At 39.3% G+C, this 17758-nt stretch overlaps 1 long non-coding RNA gene across 1 annotated transcript in view; it reads left to right on the plus strand.

Annotated features, from left to right (window-relative positions):
- The window catches only part of LOC144617019 (uncharacterized), a 344254-nt gene that overhangs the window by 253001 nt on the left and 73495 nt on the right, over positions 1 to 17758 (plus strand). The gene's annotated exons all lie outside the window — the stretch shown is intronic.

Below are 17758 nucleotides of genomic sequence, written 5' to 3' on the forward strand. Positions count from 1 at the left end.
ACTCCTACTCTTGGGGTGGGGGGGCGCTGTGAGTGGGGTGTGTGGTTCTTGCCAGTTTGGCCTGCCTTCTTAACCTCCTGGGAATTCTGGTACATAAATTTGCTCCATCTTAACAAATATGTAAATATATTATTTATTTATTTATTTATTTATACCTCCAAGGTATAAGACTCAAAATTTCCTTGTTCTTACTGACACTCCATATATCTCATTAATTTTTTTTACCAATCTGAAGGGTAAAATATTTGTGTCTTTTTGGCTTAATGTATATTTTTTGATACTTAGTAAGGCTGAACATCTTTTTAAATATATTTACTGTATTTCTTTTTCTGTGAATGGCTTGCTTATAACCTGTGGTCATATTTCCATTGTGTTGTTTTCTTTTTCTTACATAAATATAGAAATAGGAACTCCTTATAGATTTTGATTGAAACTTTGCCTATTGTATGCATTGCAAATATATATATATATATGTATATATATATACATATATATATATATATATATATATATAATTTCTTTTCTGTCATTTAACTTTTGTTGTAGAGTCTTTTCTTGAATAAAAGTTTTAAATTTTTAAGTAGTATTGGTGGTCTTTCTTTCTATGTTTCTTGGCTTGCTTTTGATATTCTTGCTTACCTCAGGGTGATGGTAAAAGTTATACTATATTTAGTGCTACTAATGTTATGGTTTTAGGGTTTACATCTTTAATTCACCTGGAATATATTTATTTGTTCACATTTCTATGCTGTAAAATAAGAACAATTTTTTCCCAGATGTTTGGCCAGCTGACTCAGCGATTTTTTACTGAATAGTCAATCCTTGCCCCTGATTTGAAAAGTTCTCTATGTCATGTATTAAATTTATATATGTGTGTATGGGTGAGTTTATACATGTACATCTGTTTCTGTCCTTTCTATTTTACCTGTTAACCTCACAGGATTTTAGTGGAACTAGAAGAGAAATGGAAATTATCCAGAGATCCTGAGAAGATGGAAAAAGGCAGGAGAGAGGAGAGGCGAGATGTTTCAGGGTAGACATTTAATTAAAAAAAAACTATATATATATACGTATATATACGTATATATACGTATATATGTATATGTATGTTGAACTATGTGAATGTATTACAAATTCAAAAGTTAAACTAAAAATATAAACTGCACAGTCAGTTAAAGTTCTGGTATTGCTTTGGTTTTTTTGTTTCCCCATTGTTTACTTTTATTTTAAATTTCTTCTTGATTACTTTAGAATTATTCTTTTATTTATTTTTTGTAATAAAATTGCCTTTAATCATTTGAAAAATTATTTAGCATATTTTTAAACTGACAATTCATCAATTTTTTTAGTGGATAATGATTTGCATTCATAAATGAACTAGTTTCTGTGAGCACAGAAAATGGTATGTATAATGTACTTCCTGCTCAGAGGAAACTTGTGATCAGATTAGGCATGTAACTTATATTCATACAACTAGAATTATTCCTTTAAATGGTGTGTGTGTGTGTGTGGTGGGGGTGTGGATGTGGTGTGGGTATGTCTGTGTCTGTGTTACTATGTTGCATTTGAGAGTAGAAAGTTAAATATATATTTTCAAAAATAATTGTTTATATTTCTGATGTTCTACCCATTAATAACTCACTAATTTTAATGGAATGGAAGATTTTTATGGTAGTTTACTTGGCATAGTTGAGAAAAAAAAAATGTGGCTGGAATTATTCACTATGGCTTTGGCTTGCATATATACTTGGTTCATTTGCATATTGCCTCAAGGGAATTAATATTTGACTACATGAAGTTTGACCCAGCCCACATGGGCCATCTGGGAGAGGAGTTTCACTAGTCAGTCACTCAGTGACTGAAATGTGAGAAAAGATTGAAAGCCAAGGATAGCTTTCCTTTGAGTCTCTTACATGGATATGATCCAGACTGAAGAATCTTTACACATATGCAGTGAATTCTGCTATTACAAATAATAATGGCTTTCATGGTTTTAGAATTGCCTTTGGGTTCTGCATGTAGTTCATGATATTCCATTTTATACTATTTTGTATTTAATGAAAATTTTATTTGAGGGGAGCCTGGGTGCCTCAGTCGGTTAAGCATCCAACTCCTGGATCATGAGGTCATGATCTTATGGTTCGTGAGTTAGAGCCCCCCATCAGGCTCTGCGCTGACAGCACAGAGCCTGCTTGGGATTCTCTTTCTCCCCCTCTGTCTGCCCCTCCCCTGCTTGTTTTAAATCTTCCTGACTTCAGTGATGCATATCCTCTCTATACCTACTAGCATGTGGGCATGACTTCTGACATTCTTTTTGTCTTATTTGTCCAACTAAGAGTGCAAGTTTTAGGCTGTGATCTCTTTATGGCTGGTATATATTTACATAAATCATTTCCCTTTCTACTTGATTTAGCTGATATCTAGTTTTTCTGTTGATAATGGGCATTGCAGACAATTAAAATTCTGTGATATAGGGCAAGAGCAGGTCTCAGATTACTCTAATTTTTTTTTTTTTAGCTACCTCAACATTTATGTAGTATCGATTTAGTGGCAAAACTACTAAATGTTTGACATATTTTTTTAATATTGTTACTAACCCTTTTCTACATTACTTTTTGTTTGTTTGCTTGTTTCCCTATACTAACCGCTGTTTACTAGAGCCATGGGTGACATCTTGCTCTTCTCCTTATGCTAGGTGGGCCCGTTCTCCTGGGGAAAGAGGAAGAGCAGCCCACCTCTTAGAGGGTACTCAGAGTACACTTCTGCCTTTTCCCAGCCCCAGGCAGTGATGTTGAGGTGTGGACTAGGTGGAGAGAATGTGCAGCTATGTCATTTATTCCTCAACTGACTGTCAATTGTTATGGGAGAACTTCTGTATCAGTAGGACCCAGACAACTTCTCAGGTGTGCAGGCTCATGGCAAACCTTTGATATATCACTAGAATTATTTCTGTCAGTACGTCTTGATGTGCCTAATAGAACCCTCCCAAACTCTTCCTGTCTTTTCTCCAAGGTGTGGATAACTAGACCACTTGATATTCTACCTCTGATTACCATTTGCTTTATTTGTATGTGGGTTATTTACTTTTATTAGCATCAGTGGGAATCCCGCTGCCAGGAACTCTGGGAGTAGAGCATAAGCAATTCTGTCTCTGTTTTGACTTTCTTCTATTTGGGCAAACTCCAACCACAGTTGGTTCACCTCACTTTTGGAAATGTATCTGGGTGCAAATTCCTCAGTCTTAATTTATCTGTCTCCCCATAATTCCGGGTGAACTCTCTGTCCACATTCCTCTGAAGCCAGTGGCTTCTCCCACTCCATTAATGCTGGACCCTGACGACATCACTTCCTCTGGGTGTGTATCCAGTCCCTGAGCAACATTGCCTGCTAGCACCACTGCAGTAGCCCAGATCTCAGCTCCTCCTTCCAGAATTGTCACTGCCTTCAGAATGTTCTCCTCTTCCCTCTTTGCTTTCTTCTTTGTCGCATCTTCCTAACACATTATTTTTCCTAAAATATTTCTTCCATTATGTTACTTTCCAATGACCATAATTGTTCTTGGTTACTCATCAAATATAAAACAAGTTCTTGGGGCACCAGGTGGCTCAGTTGGTTCAACTTCTGACTCTGGATTTTCAGCTCACAGTTGGTGGGATTGAGCCCTCTGCTGAGCATGGAGCCTGCTTGGGATTCTCTCTCTCTCTCTCTCTCTCTCTCTCTCTCTCTCTCTTTCCCCCTCTCTCAAAATAAATAAATAAACATTAAAACAAACAAACAAATAAGTTCTTGTGCATCACGGCTTGCCATGACGTCTGTGCTCCAGTCAGTCTAAACTCTGTAGTGCTCCCCAACCTCTCTGCAGCCACCTGTTATCTTCAAGCCGTCTTACATTTTATTAAGATAAATCCCATTCTGCTCAAGTTTTAGCCTACTCACATCTCCTCTGTGAAATCTTCTTTAATAATTAAATCTTCATCCCACAACCTTTTCTATCTCAATTCTAAGAGCAAATTGAGAGTCTGTAACACATAATTTAACCCTTTTAGCTTCCTATGGTTATTTCATTCTGTATAGGTTAGGAGGTACACTTGGCTACTTATAAGAGACCTGATTATGGTGGCCTGAATATGACAGATACTTGTTCTCATGTAATGAGGTGTCAGGAGGTAGGGAGTTCACAGTTGCTACAGTGGCCCCTTGTGGCTTTCCGTTCTTCAGTTCCTCAGTTCTGGTCCACAACTTGAAAAGATACAAAATGCTGCAGTAGCTCAGTCAAGAGGAAAGAAGTGGAGTAGGTGGTCAGCCTATTTTGAAAAGCTTTTCTGGAAGTGGTACCCATTGAAAGGTCACCGTCTTCTGCAAGGGAAATGTAATCTTTGAGACATTCACATCACTGCTCCCCCAAATCTAGGGATACTGTTAATAGGGAATGAAGGAAGATGGCTACTGTGGGCCCCTCTCAGTCCATGTGATGCATGCATAAATGTGAGGCTCCCCATTCACTGTAGCTGCAGGGACACAGCAAGTGTCTGCTTTGCTTTCCTGATCAGTGGTGACATAAGTAAACTGTAAATGTTTGACAAATCGGGATGTTCCCTGCGGTCAGGAAGACGATTTCTTTACTTTGTCTCATACTCATCACTCTCATACAAGAAATATGTACAAAGAGATAAAAAATTTTAAACAACTACAGAAGATAAAAATAAATGTGAAACTTGTTCATTTGTGAACACTGTTTTTTTCTGTTGAAGAAAACAATTATATAGGTGTAGCTGGATTATGATGCTTACACTACTGGGTTAGAATATTCAACAAATGTCTAGTAATTACTCTTCACCATGGCACACACTTCTGGGTCTACGTGACATGCAGATTTTTTTGACATTCATCTTAAATTTGCAGACTTTGGGGGCAATTAATCCAGTGGTTTGTCTAACCCGAGTAAACTGGCTTTGTATTCTTCCCAGAATTTAAACAAAGAATATGCATGATAAATATTTGCTATTTGTGATGCTGTTGTGGGTGGTCATTAGGAGCTTCAACTGAAGGGTGTTTTCCTACCTTTGTCAGACACAAAGCAAGCCTCCTTTTGTCTCCTGATCACAGCTCTAATTTTCCCAGCTGGGTGAATGCACCAAGTTGAGAATCTGAGAGGCCTTAACATTAGCAAAATCTACAAAGCGCCAGAGGGGCACAAAACCTGCGTAGGACACAGTTCGCTCTCCAGGCTTGGCAGTGCGGTTGCCACAGCTACCAAAGCTGCTGATTTCTCTGCTTTGTGTTCACGTGGGAAGAGAAGCTTTCAAGGTGACAGTGGCTTCATTATATAACCGACACTGCAATTCATTTGCTTTAATATTCGCATTTTAATCTACGGTGCCTCATCCTAAATAGGACTTTTCCTTGGGAATACTGTTCAGCGGGGGATGGGTGGACAAAGTTTTATACAATCAGGATGGACAGATCATAAGGTGAATGAATCTGTAATTATAATTTTTCCCTGGACTTTGCGACCATTCATCCCGTGGCTTGAACCGATATTAGGGAGTTACTAGCTGCATTGCTGCATCCTCCACAAAGAGAATACAAAAACCACTGATTCACATACATACACATTATATGCGCCTGTTTTCAAATAGCAATTAAGATGAAATCACATCAGCCTGTCCTTGGTGAAGTTTAAGTAGATATCCATGTATAATTAACTTAAGAGTCATTCTGAAGCCTTGAAGTTCTTCCACACTTTATTTAATGATCTTTAAGCACTATGTGTAAAATAATAATTGCAGATGAGTAGGCTTCGCTTAAAACCAAGTCATATACATAATATAATTGACATATGACCTTCTCTAGGGGAAATTGCATACTGACAGATATATAAGAATGTGCTTAATAGTGGGTTTACCATTTATATATTTCCATTTCTTTTCATAAATATATATTATCAATGATAAAGAGGTCTCTAAGTTCCTTCCACTGTCTTGTCTCCAATCTCAGTTTGAAAAAGAATGTGAGTTTTGCCCTTTTTTTTTTTTAATGGAATGGCATTATCAACAGCAAAACACTGAGTGGTTTTTTTTTTTGTTTTGTTTAGGTTAAGAAAGGGCAGCTGAAGCACGGTTTATGAAATTTAGTTAATTTTTCCTTGCTAAAAGAAGGCTCCCTTGGGGTGCTTGGGTGGCTCAGCCGGTTGAGTGTCTGACTCTTGACTTCAGCCCAGGTCATGATCCCATGGTTGTGGGGTTGAGCCCTCTGTCAGGCTCCCTGATGAGTGTGAAGCCTGCTTGAGATTCTCTGTCTCTCCCTCTCTCTCGCTCTCTCTCTCTCCCTCTATTTCTCCCTCTATCTCTCTCTATATATCTCTATCTCTATCTCTATCTCTATCTCTATCTCTCTCTCTCCCTCTGTCCCTCTCCCTGCTCATGCACTCTCTAAAATAAATTTAAAAAATAATAATAAAAAAGAAGACTCCCTTGACCACCATTTACAGTTCATTAGCACCTTCTATCAGGCCTTGGGTGGGAAGACAACAATGTTTTGGAGCACTCGTGTTTTTCTCTCACTTTGTATATATTGTCTCTTTTAATATAGCACTATTAAGTATTATTATTATGTTTATTGTGCTCACTATTAAGTATTACTAATTTGTTTTATAGATGAGGCTAAGGAGAGGATTTTTTCATATCCACCATCACAAAGCCAATAAGTAACAGAGATATAGTGGTCTTTCTCATAGAGACACAGGTCTGTCTAATCCCCAAACCCATATTCTTTTTATCAATTTGGGGAGACAAACCCTGACAGGATGACTTCAGATTTGGAGAGATAGTATGATATAATTCTCCTTTGTTTTAGTTTCTAGTAATCATTGAATTACCTTTAAGAAATTTGATATAAACGTTGTTAAATATGATCTATATACTGGGTGCCAGGTTTCATCCCCTGCAACCATGTCCCCTGTCTTGCCACAGGGACCTCCACGTTTTTGGAGAGGATCTATTTGTGTCCAGGGAAGCAAAATTTAACCCCAGTTTCAATGGTGTGTCATGTGACGCAGGTGGAGCCAATCATCTTTCTGTTCCTCTGGTACAATGATTGGTTCAACAATCGAGCATGCAACCTTAGTTTGTCTAATCAGTATGAGTCTCAAGACTTAGTATGGAATGCTGGGGCAAAGGCACTTCTGTTCATTTAGTTAACATAGGATTCTATTTCCCAGCCCCCACTGACTTCAGATTAGGGCATACAACTTAACTGCGGTCAATGATATATAAGAAGAAGTAGTGTGTGGCATGTCTAAGTTGGAGCTTTAAGTGCCCGCATAGTGTTTGCACCATGCCTGCCCCCTTATATAGTACTGGCAACGTCCCACATCAGGGTTGCTCTATCAGCCTGGGTCCTGGAATATCGACTGTGTGAAACAGAGTCACAGTTGACCTACAATGGAAATGAATAGAAAATGAAAAATACTTTTTTTGTTGATGTGAGACATTGAAATGTGGGAGTTGTTTTTTTCTGCAGCATAACTTAGCATAAATGGTAGGGTATGGAGGTGAGCCTTGGAAGAGCTGCAGCCATTTTTGCCTCATGAGGCAGCCTAATGGCAAAGCTGACATAAGAAGGAAGCAGAGTCCAGGAAATCATAGAGAAAGGCAGATGGAATTCTGATGATGTCGCATACCCTTGGCTCATGGCTGTAGTCATGCATCCCTACAGCTGACTTTTTTATTTAAGTGAATCAATATATTTGCTTAAGCTAATTTTAGTTCAGTTTTCTGCTACTTGCAGCCAAAGCAAACAAATTGCTTTATGTGTCATACCATATATTCCACTTTGTTTTCCTACAACAGACATCTGAAGTAACCTTGAAGCCAGCCCAAGTAATTTAGGTTATAAGGTCCTAAAAGTCACTAGCCAGATCAATGATGACAAAGGAAGAAAACCACTCAAGAGGCAAGACATAAAAATAGGTGGATGCCAAATAAGAACTATGTAAGACTACTATACAACTAATAAGATTCAAATGATTTCTTCAAGGATAAGTGAAGAATTTACACTTTTCAAAACAATACCTGTTTGAAAATATATAAACAAAGATTTCTGAAGAGAAGGGTTGGGGGAAGGCACAAGGAGTCATGAAGTGATAAAGGGTCTAAAATACTGGATTTTTTTTCCTGATTAATCATTGCAGTTTTTTTCACTAGAAAATAATTGAAATTAAGAAAACTATGACAAACAGGTTGTAGATAACAACAAATAGAACCTATAACGCTTGCAAAATTGTGAGGTTTCCTTTTAAGAGTAAGTACCTTGTTCTCAATTGTTGCTACTTCTCGCTGAATTCCCTGAATTGGCAGAATGGACTCAGAATGGGGTCTCACCATGGCCAATATTTCTATTCCAGCAGAGGCAGTTACTTACTAAGATCAGAACACTTTCTTTCTCTGAAACATCATCAGCTTATGGAATAAACTTTCTGTGTCTACCCCCAAAATGTGAGTAGACATTTGAAAGCAGTAGAGTTGGGTAGTAGTTCTCTACCCATCTAGAGAACCAAAACCAAGAAGTAAACGGTGATATTCTTAGTGAAGGATAATGTACCAGGAAAACAATAACCATGAAATTTTAAAATATAATACCTTTGAATAGTCTCTGTGTACTGAAGTTTGTATTTAATTTTTCATTTTGTTTTCTTTAACAAAATTGAATAGGGAGTATTTTTACATGATTAAATATACAATACAAAGTGCAGTAAAAAGGTTAGCTATCACTTTAACCCTCATCAGCCCCACTTTTTTCTGTCACCAGCAGGTCACCATATTATTAATTACTGAGTATTCTTCCAGAATGTCTTTATGCAAGACCAAGGAAATGCAGATATATATTATTTCCACTCTTTCTTCCATAAAATGTAGCACACTATACACTGCTCTGTATTTTTCTGTTTTCACCTAACTATACCTCTTGAAGATCTTTTCTTACCCATACTTCAAGTGCTTTCCCTTTTTTTTCTTACAGTTTTATACTATTTCTCATGGCATGCATGTACAGTAATCTATTTAAGTAGTTCCTTAATGATGGGAAGCTGGATTACTTCCAATTTTTACTGGTATACACAGTGCTTTTGATAAATAACCTTTACATATGTTGCTTCATACATGTTCATTGCTTATTTTCAGAGAATTAAAATAAAGCCAAACCCTAAAAATAGAGTCATCCTCAATTTTGGCAAGCTTCTAAATCTGAGGGCTCACTTGGGTTATTTTTTACTACCTAAAGTTACTAATTTAGTTTTCACTCTCTAGCTCATTTAGCCAAGAAAAGTGGCTTTCATTTTTAAATAAATACAAGCTACCTATACACTTGGAAAGAAGGGGAAATGTGTCATATATATCCATAGGGCTATCCTAGGACCTCTGCAGAAATACTGCTTCCCAGAAATATGATAGGAGTAAGGGTCATTTCCATAAGAGTTACTAAATAACACATTTACTAGGAAAATCTTGGCTTTCTTTTCTTAGCCTCCATATTTAACTCTGAGGATTTGTCCTCTAAATTGACTCACGCGTATCTCTTCCCTTATATTTCTTTTCTCATCAGCTACATTCTCCAAAATGGTTGCTCTGTACCAATGCTCTTTTTATTCCAACCTGTGTACATTGTTGCTGATGTAGCACTTGAAAATAGCCCACTTATTATATAATACCTATATCAATTCTTCTTTTTTGTTGTTTCTGTTGTTTTCTCAAGGAATTCTGTGGGTAATTACTTTAACAGAATTTGGTTTTTTTTTTTTTTATTTTTTTTATTTTTTAATATATGAAATTTACTGTCAAATTGGTTTCCATACAACACCCAGTGCTCATCCCAAAAGGTGCCCTCCTCAATACCCATCACCCACCCTGCCCTCCCTCCCACCCCCCATCAACCCTCAGTTTGTTCTCAGTTTTTAACAGTCTCTTATGCTTTGGCTCTCTCCCACTCTAGCCTCTTTTTTTTTTTTTTTTTCCTTCCCCTCCCCCATGGGTTTCTGTTATGTTTCTCAGGATCCACATAAGAGTGAAACCATATGGTATCTGTCTTTCTCTGTATGGCTTATTTCACTTAGCATCACACTCTCCAGTTCCATCCATGTTGCTACAAAAGGCCATATTTCATTTTTTCTCATTGCCACGTAGTATTCCATTGTGTATATAAACCACAATTTCTTTATCCATTCATCAGTTGATGGACATTTAGGCTCTTTCCATAATTTGGCTATTGTTGAGAGTGCCGCTATAAACATTGGGGTACAGGTGCCCCTATGCATCAGTACTCCTGTATCCCTTGGGTAAATTCCTAGCAGTGCTATTGCTGGGTCATAGGGTAGGTCTATTTTTAATTTTCTGAGGAACCTCCACACTGCTTTCCAGAGCGGCTGCACCAATTTGCATTCCCACCAACAGTGCAAGAGGGTTCCTGTTTCTCCACATCCTCTCCAGCATCTATAGTCTCCTGATTTGTTCATTTTGGCCACTCTGACTGGCGTGAGGTGATATCTGAGTGTGGTTTTGATTTGTATTTCCCTGATAAGGAGCGACGTTGAACATCTTTTCATGTGCCTGTTGGCCATCCGGATGTCTTCTTTAGAGAAGTGTCTATTCATGTTTTCTGCCCATTTCTTCACTGGGTTATTTGTTTTTCGGGTGTGGAGTTTGATGAGCTCTTTATAGATTTTGGATACTAGCCCTTTGTCCGATGTGTCATTTGCAAATATCTTTTCCCATTCCGTTGGTTGCCTTTTAGTTTTGTTGGTTGTTTCCTTTGCTGTGCAGAAGCTTTTTATCTTCATAAGGTCCCAGTAATTCACTTTTGCTTTTAATTCCCTTGCCTTTGGGGATGTGCCGAGTAAGAGATTGCTACGGCTGAGGTCAGAGAGGTCTTTTCCTGCTTTCTCCTCTAAAGTTTTGATGGTTTCCTGTCTCACATTCAGGTCCTTTATCCATTTTGAGTTTATTTTTGTGAATGGTGTGAGAAAGTGGTCTAGTTTCAACCTTCTGCATGTTGCTGTCCAGTTCTCCCAGCACCATTTGTTAAAGAGACTGTCTTTTTTCCATTGGATGTTCTTTCCTGCTTTGTCAAAGATGAGTTGGCCATACGTTTGTGGGTCTAGTTCTGGGGTTTCTATTCTATTCCATTGGTCTATGTGTCTGTTTTTATGCCAATACCATGCTGTCTTGATGATGACAGCTTTGTAGTAGAGGCTAAAGTCTGGGATTGTGATGCCTCCTGCTTTGGTCTTCTTCTTCAAAATTACTTTGGCTATTCGGGGCCTTTTGTGGTTCCATATGAATTTTAGGATTGCTTGTTCTAGTTTCGAGAAGAATGCTGGTGCAATTTTGATTGGGATTGCCTTGAATGTGTAGATAGCTTTGGGTAGTATTGACATTTTGACAATATTTATTCTTCCAATCCATGAGCAGGGAATGTCTTTCCATTTCTTTATATCTTCTTCAATTTCCTTCATAAGCTTTCTATAGTTTTCAGCATACAGATCTTTTACATCTTTGGTTAGATTTATTCCTAGGTATTTTATGCTTCTTGGTGCAATTGTGAATGGGATCAGTTTCTTCATTTGTCTTTCTGTTGCTTCATTGTTAGTGTATAAGAATGCAACTGATTTCTGCACATTGATTTTGTATCCTGCAACTTTGCTGAATTCATGTATCAGTTCTAGCAGACTTTTGGTGGAGTCTATCGGATTTTCCATGTATAATATCATGTCATCTGCAAAAAGCGAAAGCTTGACTTCATCTTTGCCAATTTTGATGCCTTTGATTTCCTTTTGTTGTCTGATTGCTGATGCTAGAACTTCCAGCACTATGTTAAACAAGAGCGGTGACAGTGGGCATCCCTGTCGTGTTCCTGATCTCAGGGAAAAAGCTCTCAGTTTTTCCCCGTTGAGGATGATGTTAGCTGTGGGCTTTTCATAAATGGCCTTTATGATCTTTAAATATGTTCCTTCTATCCCGACTTTCTCAAGGGTTTTTATTAAGAAAGGGTGCTGGATTTTGTCAAAGGCCTTTTCTGCATCGATTGACAGGATCATATGGTTCTTCTCTTTTTTTTTTGTTAATGTGATGTATCACGTTGATCGATTTGCAAATGTTGAACCAGCCCTGCATCCCAGGAATGAATCCCACTTGATCATGGTGAATAATTCTTTTTATATGCTGTTGAATTCGATTTGCTAGTATCTTATTAAGAATTTTTGCATCCATATTCATCAGGGATATTGGCCTGTAGTTCTCTTTTTTTACTGGGTCTCTGTCTGGTTTAGGAATCAAAGTAATACTGGCTTCATAGAATGAGTCTGGAAGTTTTCCTTCCCTTTCTATTTCTTGGAATAGCTTGAGAAGGATAGGTATTATCTCTGCTTTAAATGTCTGGTAGAACTCCCCTGGGAAGCCATCTGGTCCTGGACTCTTATTTGTTGGGAGATTTTTGATAACCGATTCAATTTCTTCGCTGGTTATGGGTCTGTTCAAGCTTTCTATTTCCTCCTGATTGAGTTTTGGAAGAGTGTGGGTGTTTAGAAATTTGTCCATTTCTTCCAGGTTGTCCAATTTGCTGGCATATAATTTTTCATAGTATTCCCTGATAATTGTTTGTATCTCTGAGGGATTGGTTGTAATCATTCCATTTTCATTCATGATTTTATCTATTTGGGTCATCTCCCTTTTCTTTTTGAGAAGCCTGGCTAGAGGTTTGTCAATTTTGTTTATTTTTTCAAAAAACCAACTCTTGGTTTCGTTGATCTGCTGTACAGTTTTTTTAGATTCTATATTGTTTATTTCTGCTCTGATCTTTATTATTTCTCTTCTTCTGCTGGGTTTAGGCTGCCTTTGCTGTTCTGCTTCTATTTCCTTTAGGTGTGCTGTTAGGTTTTGTATTTGGGATTTTTCTTGTTTCTTGAGATAGGCCTGGATTGCAATGTATTTTCCTCTCAGGACTGCCTTCGCTGCATCCCAAAGCGTTTGGATTGTTGTATTTTCATTTTCGTTTGTTTCCATGTATATTTTAATTTCTTCTCTAATTGCCTGGTTGACCCACTCATTCGTTAGTAGGGTGTTCTTTAACCTCCATGCTTTTGGAGGTTTTCCAGACTTTTTCCTGTGGTTGATTTCAAGCTTCATAGCATTGTGGTCTGAAAGTATGCATGGTATAATTTCAATTCTTGTAAACTTATGAAGGGCTGTTTTGTGACCCAGTATATGATCTATCTTGGAGAATGTTCCATGTGCACTCGAGAAGAAAGTATATTCTGTTGCTTTGGGATGCAGAGTTCTAAATATATCTGTCAAGTCCATCTGATCCAATGTATCATTCAGGGCCCTTGTTTCTTTATTGACTGTGTGTCTAGATGATCTATCCATTTCTGTAAGTGGGGTGTTAAAGTCCCCTGCAATGACCACATTCTTATCAATAAGGTTGCTTATGTTTATGAGTAATTGTTTTATATATCTGGGGGCTCGGGTATTTGGCGCATAGACATTTATAATAGTTAGCTCTTCCTGGTGGATAGACCCTGTGATTATTATATAATGCCCTTCTTCATCTCTTGTTACAGCCTTTAATTAAAAGTCTAGTTTGTCTGATATAAGTATGGCTACTCCAGCTTTCTTTTGGCTTCCAGGAGCATGATAAATAGTTCTCCATCCCCTCACTCTCAATCTAAAGGTGTCCTCAGATCTAAAATGAGTCTCTTGTAGACAGCAAATAGATGGGTCTTGTTTTTTTATCCATTCTGATACCCTATGTCTTTTAGTTGGCGCATTTAATCCATTTACATTCAGTGTTATTATAGAAAGATATGGGTGTAGAGTCATTGTGATGTCTGTATGTTTTATGCTTGTAGCGATGTCTCTGGTACTTTGTCTCACAGGATCCCCCTTAGGATCTCTTGTAGGGCTGGTTTCGTGGTGACAAATTCCTTCAGTTTTTGTTTGTTTGGGAAGACCTTTATCTCTCCTTCTATTCTAAATGACAGACTTGCTGGATAAAGGATTCTCGGCTGCATATTTTTTCTGTTTAGCACACTGTAGATATCGTGCCAAGCCTTTCTGGCCTGCCAAGTTTCAAAGGAGAGATCAGTCACGAGTCTTATAGGTCTCCCTTTATATGTGAGGGCACGTTTATCCCTTGCTGCTTTCAGAATTTTCTCTTTATCCTTGTATTTTGCCAGTTTCACTATGATATGTCGTGCAGAAGATCGATTCAAGTTACGTCTGAAGGGAGTTCTCTGTGCCTCTTGGATTTCAATGCCTTTTTCCTTCCCCAGTTCAGGGAAGTTCTCAGCTATAATTTGTTCAAGTACCCCTTCAGCACCTTTCCCTCTCTCTTCCTCCTCTGGGATACCAATTATGCGTATATTATTTTTTTTTAGTGTATCACTTAGTTCTCTAATTTTCCCCTCATACTCCTGGATTTTTTTATCTCTCTTTCTTTCAGCTTCCTCTTTCTCCATAACTTTATCTTCTAGTTCACCTATTCTCTCCTCTGCCTCTTCAAGCCGAGCTGTCGTCGTTTCCATTTTGTTTTGCATTTCGTTTAAAGCGTTTTTCAACTCCTCGTGACTGTTCCTTAGTCCCTCGATCTTTGTGGCAAGAGATTCTCTGCTGTCCTGTATACTGTTTTCAAGCCCAGCGATTAATTTTATGACTATTATTCTAAATTCACTTTCTGTTATATTATTTAAATCCTTTTTGATCAGTTCATTAGCTGTTGTTATTTCCTGGAGATTCTTCTGAGGGGAATTCTTCCGTTTGGTCATTTTGGAGAGTCCCTGGCGTGGTGAGGACCTGCAGTGCACTTCCCCTGTGCTGTGGTGTATAACTGGAGTTAGTGGGCGGGGCCGCAGTCCGACCCGATGTCTGCCCCCAGCCCACTGCTGGGGCCACAGTCAGACTGGTGTGTGCCTTCTCTTCCCCTCTCCTAGGGGCGGGATTCACTGTGGGGTGGCGTGTCCCGTCTGGGCTACTTGCACACTGCCAGGCTTATGTTGCTGGGGATCTGGCGTATTAGCTGGGGTGGGTAGGTAAGGTGCACGGGGGCTGGAGGGGCAGGCTTAGCTCGCTTCTCCTTAGGTGATCCACTTCAGGAGGAGCCCTGTGGCAGCGGGAGGGAGTCAGATCCGCTGCCGGAGGTTTGGCTCCGCAGAAGCACAGAGTTGGGTGTTTGCGCGGAGCGAGCAAGTTCCCTGGCAGGAACTGGTTCCCTTTGGGATTTTGGCTGGGGGATGGGCGGGGGAGATGGCGCTGGCGCCTTTGTTCCCCGCCAAGCTGAGCTCTGCCGTCCGGGGGCTCAGCAGCTCTCCCTCCCTTTGTCCTCCAGCCTTCCCGCTTTCCGAGCAGAGCTGTTAACTTATGACCTCCCAGACGCTAAGTCGCGCTTGCTGTCGGAACACAGTCTGTCCGGCCCCTCCGCTTTTGCCAGCCAGACTCGGGGGCTCCGCTTGGCCGGCGAGCCGCCCCTCCGCCCCGGCTCCCTCCCGCCAGTCCGTGGAGCGCGCACCGCCTCGCCGCCCTTCCTACCCTCTTCCGTGGGCCTCTCGTCTGCGCTTGACTCCGGAGACTCCGTTCTGCTAATCCTCTGGCGTTTTTCTGGGTTCTTTAGGCAGGTGTAGGTGGAATCTAAGTGATTGGCAGGACGCGCTGTGAGCCCCGCGTCCTCCTACGCCGCCATCTTCCGGAACCTCTCCAGAATTTGGTTTTTGATGATCGATTCTCCTCCCAACCCCCACTCCCAAGCACCCAATAGTAAATTTAAAATATGGGTAAGATTTTGTGGGGTTCTGGTTTGTTCGTTTCCTTTTATTTTTTTTTATTTAATTTTTTTTAACGTTTATTTATTTTTGAGACAGAGAGAGACAGAGCATGAACGGGGGAGGGTCAGAGAGCGGGAGACACAGAATCTGAAACAGGCTCCAGGCTCTGAGCTGTCAGCATAGAGCCCGACGCGGGGCTCGAACTCACAGACCGTGAGATCATGACCTGAGCCGAAGTCGGCCGCTTAACCGACTGAGCCACCCAGGCGCCCCTGTTTGTTTCCTTTTATTTCTTCCTTCTTAATCACAAACTGTTGGAATATTAATGTTGGAATATTCATTAAATCAACATTTAAAACTAATATATTTTTACAAGTTAATATCTATACAGGAAGCCAATATTTCCAACTCTACCCACTGTCTGATCTCTGCACATCTCTCTTACAGAACAATGGCTTACTTGAGTCATGTTTCCTGGTTTCAGTTGTTGGGATCATCACCAGCTTTTCTCAGTGACTCCACTATTCAGACCATGCCCTCTACTGGATTTTGTTTGCTTATTTGTTTGTTTTTGGAATCTGTGGTTCATGCCTTCAGGAATGCTTTGAAAAGTATGAATGGAGAATGGGAGGTACATACTTACTTTCTTTTCACAGCCATGCTATTATTTATTTCATTGCTTGATTCATTACCATATTTTTTTTCTTTCTTACTGCTTATATTTTTTTCTCCTTAATGTATAAATTCCTGTCCTTCATGGGTCTCTGTGCAAGTAGTTTTCCGTCCACTGCCTTTATCTGCCTTCCCATAGTCTGAAAGCAAATTTCTCCAAAATGTAAAAGACCTACTAGTACACTGGGAATAGTTTATTGGTTTAGTTTGTTTAATTATAGTCAGAGGTAAGTCAGTATCACTACAATTTAATTCATAAAAAATTGATATTTAGGTTGGTTTAGGATGGTTCTAAATAATTCTTAGTCATTTGTGGGGTGCATGGGTGGTTCAGTTGGTTAAACGTCCAACTGTTGTCATGATCTCAAGGTTCATGGGTTCCAGCCCCGCATTGGGCTCTGTGCTGATGGTGCAGAGTCTGCTTGGGATCCTCTCTCTCCCTCTCTCTCTGTTCTTCCCCTGCTTGTGCTGTCTCTCTCTAAAAATAAATAAACTAAAAAAAATAATTCTTAGTCATTTGCTAGCTGTTCCTTTTTAATAAGTTAAGAGAACTGATTTTGTATTTGTGTAGTTTTGTGTACATGTTTATTTAACAGTCACAAAGGTACAGTCTCACCCAGATATATAGATTTCATGTTTTTACAGGGCTCCAAAAGGTAACACTATTGGCTTATGAATTCAAACTTATTTTCTGATATAAGTGAGAAAAAAACAAGGACATGATTTTTCCAGTGGTTATGGTTACTTCATGATGATTAATCCTCCAAAATATTATTATTTGGACAATGGGATTTTGAAGAGAACAAAAGGCAGAAAAAAAATATTCAGCAACAAAGATAGAGGAAATTATGTTTCACCAGATTGCAGGACTCAAATTGTGGTTAAACTGATGGCCTGCCTGATATTCTAAGGCTGATTACTCCCTCCCCAGGGGGATATTACAAACAAGGATTTACTATCAAAATATTTTTTATTTGTCTGAAAACTAATTTGCCAAGCCTGGAGATCAGAGAAAGAGGCAGATGGGAAAAGCAACGTGCTCCTCTGCCTGTAAGAAATCAGCCGTGGGGAGAACTCGACCAGGGGGATGGAAATGTCACTCGAGCCCTGAAGCTCCATAAATACCAGGGAAGAAGACAATACCAGTCTCCAAGCCCATAGCTCACAAAGCCCCTCTCTTTTCCAGCAGGTATGAAACATTAATGACCATTCCTATAATGAGGGGCAAGAACGGCTCTTGGCAGTAGAGCTGCCCAGTCATGTGGGTAGTGTTGGATTTTC

Source organism: Panthera onca, chromosome C1 (assembly GCF_046562875.1).
Source record: "Panthera onca isolate mPanOnc1 chromosome C1, mPanOnc1 haplotype 2, whole genome shotgun sequence".
NCBI classification, from domain to species: Eukaryota; Metazoa; Chordata; class Mammalia; order Carnivora; family Felidae; genus Panthera; species Panthera onca.